Genomic DNA, 11264 nt, shown 5'->3' with positions numbered 1-11264 from the left:
AACTGGACTGGAGTTCTAACACCTGTGCAGTGTTGAAGAAAGGACAGAGCTGTCTGTACTTTCTGAGGAGACTGAGGTCCTTTGGAGTGTGCACTAAACTCCTTCAGACGTTCTACCATTCAATTGCCAATAGTGTCATATTCTATGCTGTTATGTGCTGGGGCAACAACATCAACAAAAATGCAACAAACAAGCTGATCAAGAAGTCTGGCTCTGTTGTATGGGTCAAACTGAACACTGTAGGTTAAGGCAGTAAAATGGACTCTTAATAAGCTGCTAGCCATTATCGACAGTGCATCAAACCCCCTGTACACTATAGTGGACAAACAAAGAAGAACATTCAGTGGAAGACTAAGCAGTGCCCTGTGAGATTTTTTCTACCTATTGCAATAAGACTCTATGAGTCTGCTTACTGCAGGGACACCACTGAGCTCCTGCTGCCTGAACTCTACTGAGCTACTCCAGCACAGTCCAGAAAGTAGAAATAAAATGAACTTTAGTAACAGATCAGTTAAAAGTAATAGAGAAAATGAGTGCATCATAATAGTATAAATGATGGTTTGAACTGGACATAAAAGAGTAGTATGTTACTATTCAGTTCAAAATATATCAACTGGCTTGTATTATGATGGACTCATTTTCACTGTTACTTTAATCTGATCTGTTACTAAAGTTCAGTTTATTTCTACTCTCTAGATTTTGCCACTGTGACTCAAACAGTTAATAATATTTTACTCCATTAGTGCAATAATTACTTATGCTGTGTAACGCGAGGAGGCAGAGTAGGATCCGGGGATGAGTTGCATGAAACGAAGTGGTTCTTCACACAAAACATCGAACATAGTGCTCAGGCACATCTAAGATTAAACACCAACAATATTCACACTCGCACATTAACAATACACAACGAGGAGCAGGTGTGAATCACGGGGTGGGCGTGGCCATATGGATGATCTCACACACGCACACACATTTATAACTAGAGTATATTTATTCAATAAACAGAGATAGAAGAACATGCATAAAAATAATTAAAGTTTTCTTAATGACTAGAGGTATTGAGTCTTCTAAAATCACTATAGTATAAGATATGTAGCAAATGAAGTAACCAAAACTAACAAACACAAACTAGATTCATGGTGAACCAAAGTGGCTACCTAATAAGAGAAAGAAAAGGATGAAAGAAAAGAAAAACTGTTTAAGCAACCTGTGAGGATGAAAAACTTGGCAGTCTACTTAGAAAACCAAACACGACCAACAAAGGAAACTCATTAACCAGTCAATAGTCATGGTGAGAGAGCATGACTAAAAGTGTAACAGGAAAACTTAGGATAAAAAGAAACTGTTGTGAAACAACTTTGAGGATTGAGGAAGCTGCACTGCAGATGGGAGGAAACGAGTTACTGATCTAATTTTGATATTTAAACTGTAGCATTACTGTTTATGCTAACTGGTAACATAAAAGAAGTAATGCCTGTCCTTATGACTCATTGGGCTCTATCATGTCAAATCGTCTGGGTGTCACTGAGAGAGTGTGTCACATTGCTGGCTTGTCCCTGCACAAGTAATGTAGGCCAATGACGAAGAGGCTTCTTGATCCGTGGGATTGGATTTTCTGAGCTGGCTTGGTTAGAGACTCCTAGGAGTTTTGGGTGGTCATGAGTCCTGTCCTTGCTTTTGATTATGATTCTGGAATGGTTTATTTCTGGACATACAATGAATCTTCAGTGACAATCAGCACAGCAAGGTGAGTTTGACTGTGAGTTTGCCTGTCATGTGAATTCTGAAGAACACAAACTAAAATATAAGAAATTAAACAGAACCAAAGAAACAAAGAAAATATAAAGAACAAAATAGGGTGATGGAATTCAAGCCTGTTCTAACCACTTGGTGAGAGGTTATTGACGTAGTCTCAACTTTGAGATGACGCGGGGGGTCACTCATAGACCTCCCCTTCCCTGCTTCATACTTTGCATATTCATGCATATTCAACTGCTTTAGTTTTCATGATGGGGAAAATAATTCCTCTAGGACATTCTAGTAAGATCCACCACGAATCAATAAACCAAGAGAAAATCATACGTTTACTACACATTTCTACCTCATGGTCTTAAAAGTAAAATTTTAAACAAAGTATCAAACCCTAGGATGCATGAAGCAATTTAATTCCTTTCCCATTTTCTTGAATTTACAAACTACATATTTTAATATATTTTGTTTAATTGGTTCACATAAGATTATAGTAAACACAATTAGGAGCGATTAACAATTTGTTTACATTAAACATGAAGAAAGACACATACAAGTGAATTGATCAGGATGAATAATGCAACATACAAGTGAATTGATCAGGATGATTAATGCAACTTAATAAGGAATAAGTAATGAAAAGAATAATGAAACAATGGACACATCAAATAATAGAAGCAAACACCACGATTTGAAGATTATATTAAATAGCCATACACTACTGGCTGATTAACATTTTAAATCATAGTAGGTTAAAAGCAAATCTGAGGGAAGGAGAAACATGTATATCTGTGAACATATCTCTGTGAGATGAGAAAAGCTGTTTGTCCTAGTAAGGGTTTGAGTTTGATGGAATTTATGGTCATAGTTCCTTGAAGTATAGCCATGCTGGCAAAAGTTTCCTGCATTCCAATCTGTGGGTTTATGACAACCAAGAAGAGGGGAAAGGTCAGAAAGCTAGGCCAGTGCGATAAGCCACAAGATTTTTTATGGCTTTATTGCTCGGTGCCAGAGGAGTCCTGGTTCCTGTCTGTGGGCCAGGGGTGAGAGAAAGCTCACCCTGACCAGATCAAAGTTTTATCAGAGAGATAATGTGTAGTCTATCTTCAATACACCGTAATAGATTGGTTCCTCAAAGCATCTTGTTCCCCTTCCTAAGTATCCTATGGCTATGGAGATGGCTGAGTGCCTTTATAATGAGGTTTTCAGGACATATGGCCTCCTTGAGGATACAGTGTCTGACAGAGGTGCTCAGTTCATCTCACACAGCTTTCTGTGCCAAGCTGCAGATCAGTATCACCCTCTCCTCTAGCTACCATCCATAGAGAAATGACCAGGTGGAGAGGTTGAATTAGAATATTGGGTGGTTCCACCCCCCACTCCCCTGGGACTTTGAGGCCTATACAGTTTGCGGACAACTGGGAGAAGTATGGCCCTGAGGAGCACTCATGGCTCACTACTAGGGCCATTCTTGACCCCTCCCTCAACTCAGAATTCACCTAGGACCTTCCTGAATGGGTGGTGTCTAGTGGGGACCCATTGGGGCTTCAGGTGCTGCTCATTGAGGTGGGGTTTTGTCACACTGGCTCATGGCAATGACACAGCCAACCACCGGAGGTGTGCCCTTACCAAAATATTAGTCATACCATCACCCTTCATTCTATCTTTCTGTGCAGTTTTTGCCCCAACGCTGTTGTGTGGAATTCTGAGCCTTTCTAGTATGTTTTCTTCTCATGTTTTGAACATAGACTCTGTGTCTTACATTTTGGATTACCGCTTGGTTTAGATTGTTGTATTATGTCCGTGTGGATTCTGACCATTGTCTGTCTTTTTGCTAATGTTCTCTGAAATGTATTTGTGGACTTGTATGAGGTTTAACAATACACATGTTTCCTTACCAATGTGCAGAGCACACTTTGTTGCAAGTTTCCTACAGCAGTATCTGTAATTCCTAAACCAAATATGCTCCAAATGTTGCTGCAGTAGTCATGCCTTTTTTTGCTGTTGATTCTATTTGCCTTACTCTGGTCAACAGCATGTGAAAAAGAAGAAAATGTCTGCCTTTCTGACATTTCATCAGCAGTTTGCCTATAATAGCACTGCGAAATAACTTGCTCTTGGATGAACACCCTCTGACTACACAGCAGTTTTATTAGCTGCTCCTAACACCCTGGTTTGATTTCCTGTCAAACCAATTAAAAACAAAATCCTCCTTTCTTTACTCAGTAATCACCTCCATTATGTTCAGAACCTTCACAATAAAGATGTACAAAATGCCTTACTGCTTTGTTTGAAAGGTGAATTTGTCATTTCATGTTTTTTTCCAGAGTTCAGACAGAACTCTGCCTCCTCTGATCTAATCCTGGCAAGGCCTTCCAGACCCGATTACATTTTTGGAGGTGATGGGACATGTTGATTCTCCTTCTCTCCTCTTTGCTCTTGTCTCTGAGCTCCCTGCTAAGCTTCCTGGCCCACTTCTTTCCATGACAGAATCAGGGCAGCATCGTTTCCCTGCACGAGCCATGGGGTACACTGCAAAAGGGGGAAGCACAGTTAGAATACATGGCTTGTTAAGAAAACAAGCTGTAAATGACCTCCTGCTCCCTGAAGACAGAAAAAGGATTAATGACATGAAGGCAAAGATCCATCTTGCCTCTGTCTCCCTCATTCAGAACAGTCTCTCTCACTCAGCCACTGAGGGAGCTCATGACTGGGCTGGACAATGGTTTTCATGTGACAGTGTGGGGAGCATTGCACTGAAGGCAGTGTCCAAAGTGTACAAGGACTCACTGTATATTTAATGGTGCCAGAGGAAGAGAAAAGGAGCACATTGACCATGCAGATGGCGAGCTTGGCATGTAAGCATCCATCCAAGCCTCCATCCTGCCTAGCACAAAACCCCTAACAATGAGGTGTTTAACTAAACAAACAGCAAAATGAGTTTTATGAGACCCTTAGTAGCTGTGCAGTCTATAGAAAAGTGGTAGAGAAGGGGGGCAAAGCAATAACTGTTGATATGTAAGAGTAGGTAAGAGATGGCAGGCCTTTGCATTTTAAATGTCAGAAAATTGACTGCCTGCCTTGTATGTTTTCTCCTGTGTCAGCAAGCACACCACTCTTTCACACTTTGCCTTACAGTCTCGACATTTTTCTTTGCTCCACTTCAAATTAGACTTTAAAATGTTTTCACTTTACTGTTAAATGGTGGCAGACTGGGTGAACACATGGTGCACACATGCATCTGGGTGTCCCCTCACCTTATCAGGACTTGTGCAAAAACACTTCATGTCAATAACCCAAAATAATTCACGGTTAATTTCTTGCTTCCTTAACAGGAAAGCAGGCAAGACTGAAATACTCTGGCTTGTTAATCAGCTTTCATGAGATGAATTGTAATCTCTTTTGACAGGGGAACCATCTGTGTAATTTCAAAAGAACAGCGTGAAGGTTCTTGTGCCAGCGACACAAGTAGCTGTAGTGACATTGTTTCCCAGTGTGAACCAGCCTACACTTCTCATCTGCATTCTGCCTGCAGAACCACACACCATGTCTGCTCTAGCATGGCCACCTACACATAGAGGGTCTGGAAGCATATGCACTCTCACCCACACACAAAACTGCTTTATGCAGTGTTCCAGCTAATGCAGAGTAACTAGAGGTCACAGATGTTAATTAAGTACTAAACTAAAATTTCTTCCTCAGTGAGGGTTCAGGGGTCTTGCTCTAACTGCTACTGACACCTTGTTAATGTCACCCAGTGTGTACTCTGGCCTGGACAAATGAGACTATAAACACTGTAAATTCTCTGGCATGTTGTCCATATCTGTTAGAGCTTATTTATTGTTTGTTCTAAGGTGTGTTTGCATGCTTTTGTGCAGGAACTGATTTCTCACCTCATGAGTCTGTAGCAGTCATAAATCCTCTGGAGCAGTGTGTGTATGACATATTAATACATGCAGGTATACACACACACACACAAATACAGAGAGAGAGAGAGAGAGAGAGAGAGAGAGAGAGAGAGAGAGAGACAGAGACTGACTGACTTCTGCTTTACTCCACCCTCCTTACATCTCAGATATTCTTTCTATATTTATTCCTTATAATCTGCATGGTGTCTACAAGTGAATTGAATTCTGATACCTGGACTTGTGCAATGAAAACTCTCTCCATCATATGTGAACAATGGTTATAATAATAAGAAATATAATAATCTGAAGTATGAACAAGACTTAATTAATGATGCAGACTAATATCAAAATATTACTTGAAAAAAATAACATAGCTGTGTTATAAGTATGTAAAGTAATGGGAAAGACTAGCAGCTCTGCAGTATTACAGTTCTAGTTCAGTGTCTCAGGGAGACGAGAGATAAGTGTGAAAAATGGAAGAGGCAATCCCATTTCTTTGAAGTGATGTGGGAGTACTTTAATAAGGCCCAGTGCTTTAATGCGAATAACAGAGTTGTTGGTCAGGTCCAGGCGTAGAGAAGCAAAACTGTTCAACTAATTGTTGATTTCACTTCCAATTTACAATCAAAAGTAAAATTGATTGTTTCAGGTGGTCTAAGGAACTTTCTTCTAGTCTACAGTCAATTATAAATCAATTAGAGGCTTTTTATATCTGGCTGTGGTTTCAAGTGCTTTTCTATCAACTCACACTGCATGTCACAGTTAATTATAAGCAAACCCAACACAGGCCTGCAGTGCTTTGCAAATGCCTTCATAAAAGGGCAAGAGATCTGCTATATTGAAAATATGGAAGCAAAAAGGTGGGGAAAATAGTTGTCTGTTTTTAGGCATTTTGCTGAAAAGTATTGGCCATTTCAGGAAAGTCTTGTTAACTTGGAAAACTTACTCACTTGAAACATTTTCTGTCCTGATTATAATTGCAATTATCGATATTATGTGCTCTATTCTGTGCACAGCATGAGACATTGATAGCTGCAGTGTTTAAGATGTTCCTCATATAGTCTCTCTTACGCTCTGCTACTTTCTGTCTTGCTCACTTTCTCTCTATCACTCTGTCTGTGTCGCTCTCTCTTTCTTTCTCTCCCTCTCCGTCTCATGCTTTCATGCTTTCTTTGCCTCCATCTTTTATTCTCTTTATAGATAGTTAGCACTGTTTTTTGAGACAGTCCTCTTTAAAAGGCTATATAACTTATACTGGTTTACATTTCTTCACCTATGCATATGCCTCTGTTGGTAAGGATTATACTGATGGTGCTCAGAGTTTAGACAAAGAAAGAGATGGATGTTATTAAGAAGAGCAATGGGGGTAGAAGAGATTCCCAGCTGTTTTCACGCTTGCCTTTTTAATTACTTTTTGCTCTAAGAATGCTGAATTAGATCAGCTGAGCCATACTGCTTATTGGACAGGATTTGTATTTTTGGTTGGGGTGGTGAAAAAAATCAGAATAAATCAGAATCAGAACTGGGACAATATTGGGTAAGAGAATTCTATGATATAGATGTGTAGTGTAGTGTAGAGTGATCTTTGGTAACACATACTGATAAATTATAATTTGGTAATATTTCCAAAAAAATTTAATGTTGTGATATTAAAGTGCACAACATCATTATGCATTCATACCCATGCTACTGCTGACTCAAATTGATGACTTGTTTAAACAAAAGGAAGGTTACTAGCACTGATGTGCACTTTTTAATGCCACTTGATGCTATTACAATGCCATTACAATTATTTTGCATCTCATAAAGAACCAAGAAATGAGAATCAGATTATTAGCCTATTAGGAGCCTATTATTGAGTACTGAGATCTTTACTGAGATCTTTATTAAGTACTGAGATCTGTAGCCAATGCTAATATTTACCTAATTCATAAACCAATGACAAAAATGAGTATTGATTATGATGGCCACCAAGCAGAGGGTGTTTACTGTGACTTTGGTTATTAATGAAATACGAGGGGCTGCACTACTTCCTCACTTGGGATTTTTGTGTTATGTTTTGTTATTCTTACCCATGTGCATTGTTTGTTTTGTTCTCTCACTCTCTCCTACCCCCCCTTTGTTGACTATTTCTCCAGGTCCATGAGTGCTGGCCACAATACTAACCAACTCCCATTCGATCCTCTTTAATATTGGCCCTTTCTGTGAAGGGACAAGGTGCATGAATGGTGTCAGATAAGTCCCCCTTTTCCTTACCTGCTGCCTAGTGGTCTTACAAGCTCTTTTGTACATTTGCATAATTTGGCAGATGCTCTTTAATGATGCTATTCAAAGCAATTTACAAATTTTAGTAGTATGGCAGTACGTGTGCTCCATGGGAATCTAACGCATGACCTTGGTGCTACTAGTATCTTTCTCTACGTGCTCTATCAAGTGATTTTACCCCTACCCGCCCAGTACTTCTGTCGCTGCCTTTGCAGACTATGATTCTCATGATCTCCTCGCTCATTGTAATTTTCTTGTCTATTAGTTCCACCTGTTAATTCCCCTGTGGATTCTCTGTGCATTTAAACCTCACTGTGCACCTAGTTCTTTGCAAAGTCTTGCTCAGTGTTTTTTCTGGTTTTATCTGTCTGTTATCCTTACGCTGTTTTTGGATTACCCTTTGGTGTGTCTGAAACGCATTATATTAAAACGGGGTTTTACCAAACTTGTGCTCGACACTGCTTCTGCCTGCTCAGCCTGGCAGGTGTATTACAGGAGCATTTTCGTCAAGTAAGTCATGGTATGGCCCCTCCCCCCAAATGCCTCTGTGTGTGTGTGTGTGTGTGTGTGTGTGTGTGTGTGTTCGTCAAAGTGGCTACACCCTCCCTGTGTCTCACACCTGCTCCTCATTGTGTCATTAGCATACATGTCTATAAGTCTATCATTTACGCATTTGTGTTGTCGGTGTTTGACTATGATAGCCTGCGTGCTACGTCTTTGTTGTGTTGTGTTGTGTACAAATAAATATATGTGTTTGTTTAACATTACTCATCCATGCATCCTGCTTAGCCTCCTAGCGTCACAGAAACACCGACTGACTAAGGATGCCTGGGAAAGGGAAGAAAAAGAAGGGCAAGAAGGGAAGTAAATGACCTCCCATAGCCCTCGCAGGGAAGCCCTCCATTTTCTTGAGCATACTCCTGACTCCCACAGTAGAAGAGAGCAGTCCAGGTGAGTGTGGTCCTTCTGCGGACACTGGGGAGTCGTACGAAACCGGGACTGGTACAATGATGTCCTGTAGTCGGAGTCGGACTCCATAGACTCCTATTATGCCTCAGAGAGACCCTCACTCATCCTGGCCTCTCTCCCGAGGTCCACAACAGGGGAGGAACTCACTGGACGATTTTGGGGGAGCCCTGATTATGGTACGGGTCGGACTCTGCTGAGTCCTACAAAGATCAGCCGGATTACAAGCACTTGGAATTGGACTCTGCTGGGTCCTATGACCCCTACAAGGACGACCGTAAGAGCTGTGATGACTATGGAGGTATCCCCTTGGCGCAAGCAAACCAGACGCGAGACACCTAGAGGCGACCTCATTCGAGGAGAAAACTCTCTTCGCTAGGACACACAGCCCCGGAACTCTTGCACCCATAACGAAGCATCGTAGAGTCAGGAAGGAGGCGATACCAGTGCCCACTCCAGAGACGGGGAAGTTGGCTGGTGCGCCCCCTGTGCGGGACAGCAATGGTTGCCGCCCCCCAAATCGGCGAGGGGCGATTCCCCGCAGGTGGGTTGGACTGCAGCCCAGCCGACAACTGGGAAACAGCCCGGACTCTCATCGGCTTTCCTGGACTCGCTAACTTGTTAAATAATGTTGTATCCGTCCCAGTCACTTTATCCTTGTGACATTGATTGTACCGGTCGTTTTGTCCCCTTTGGTGTCTGTACCTGTTGGTTTTTCCGTCCGTGTATCTGTTGTTGTCTTGGTGCCTGTCCTTCCCCCTCTGTCTTGCTCGTGCTGGCCCGTGTTGGGTCGTTCGGTCCTCTGGCCTCGCCATTCGGCGTTGGTCTCGGGGATGCGGCCCAATAAGATGTTAACTTATTTATCTACTTTAATATATACCAATTATAAAGCACTATTAATATTCTAAAATAAACTGAGAGATGACTTATTACTGTTCTAGTACTCCATTTATAACAATAAAATGTTAATGCATATAAATACATAAACAAGCTTCAAAACCGAATCAGAGCTCTGTATTATCGTAATTGAGCTGAAATCTGATGGAATCTCCCAGTCTGTACTCAATATTTATGACCATAATACTTTTTAGCTGTTTGAAATATATTCTTAAGGGATAAAATGCATATACTTTTTGAATTAAGCAGTTTGATCTGTTAAAATATTTTCAAATTATTTTGCATGTCTGTTTAACAAAACTTTTCAGTGCTTAATTGCAAATAAACTTTAGTGGATAAAGTCTTTTGAACATTACCTACACATGTGGTATACACAATTATTTTAAATACATGTTATATAGGAACTCATAAAAGAAATTCAGGAAGAGAGTATTAATGCACTGGTTTATCCATTAATTCAGTAACTGATGGGTTCAAAGTTGGTTTCAGTATAAGACAACTATGAACAACCCTGAGCTCAGAATCCTCATGATGTTTGTTGAGACTTCTGAAGAAATATTTTCAGTTTCAGGGATATTTTTGTGTACTAAGTGGATGAAAGAAGAGTGTGGCCCATCCCCTCTCTCCTTCCCTCCCACTCTCTTTATGTTGCAGTGATTAAAGACCTGTCTGATTGTGAGCTCTTCTCAAAGTACTGGAATTGGGTTGAATAAATAATTCTAAGGTTTTGAAGTGGTAATGAAACAATACCTTCTGCTTTTAGCCCTTTTTCACATATAAGCTCACATATACTTTGAATCTTTTTATTTGGGATTTTGCTTCCTTTGTAATCAGAGAAATCCAAAACTTGTTTGTGAAAGCTTCTAAAACCCATGATGATACAGCTATGATAATACATTGCTTTTTTTGTGTGGGGGGGAAGGGGTGATTGGAAGTGCTATTTTTGATTTATTCTTTTTTATGTCTTTTTTTACTGAAGACACAATTACTTAAATATGTTTGCTTTACATCAACAATTAGATAACCATCAGATATAGTGAGGAAAGACACAGCACTAAATGACAAGCTCCTTGGTGGTACTAATAAGTAATTTTGGATTCCAGGCCCTCTCATCTTCTGAGTAATTGTGTGTGATATCATTATGATCTTTCACAGTAAATGCAACTGTAAATGCAATCCACCAGGACATGTTCACATGTGTTATAGCAAACAAATGTTTTGTGCATTTAATAAAATTATTGTTGTGTAAACAACTAATTGTGTATATAGTGTTAATCTGTAGGAATTTTAATTAACCCAACTGAGAACAAATGTACAGTAGGTCTGAAGAATAAAGTCTGTGTGAAGCGCTAGTAAGTAAGACTATGAAGTCCAATAACGTGGGTAGTGAGAGCCATGTCGTGTCCAAGGACTGTGTGCCCTCTGACTGTGTGCAATATTACTCTTTAACAGCACTGCAGAAGAATGACCATATTGTGG

The 11264-nt window shown here is 40.3% G+C and overlaps 1 long non-coding RNA gene across 1 annotated transcript; it reads left to right on the top strand.

Moving 5' to 3' along the window:
- Positions 1-1426: 1426 nt before the first annotated feature.
- On the top strand, positions 1427-11038 carry LOC113579869 (uncharacterized). The gene is made up of 3 exons (XR_003410918.3): positions 1427-1747; positions 7796-8873; positions 9026-11038. It is a non-coding gene; the product is annotated as an uncharacterized LOC113579869 (long non-coding RNA).
- Positions 11039-11264: the final 226 nt, after the last annotated feature.

Source organism: Electrophorus electricus, chromosome 10, assembly GCF_041902795.1.
Source record: "Electrophorus electricus isolate QZ-2024a chromosome 10, ASM4190279v1, whole genome shotgun sequence".
NCBI lineage: Eukaryota > Metazoa > Chordata > Actinopteri > Gymnotiformes > Gymnotidae > Electrophorus > Electrophorus electricus.
The sequence above is the reverse complement of the archived record's forward strand: the minus strand, read 5'-3'. Positions and strand labels throughout refer to the sequence as shown.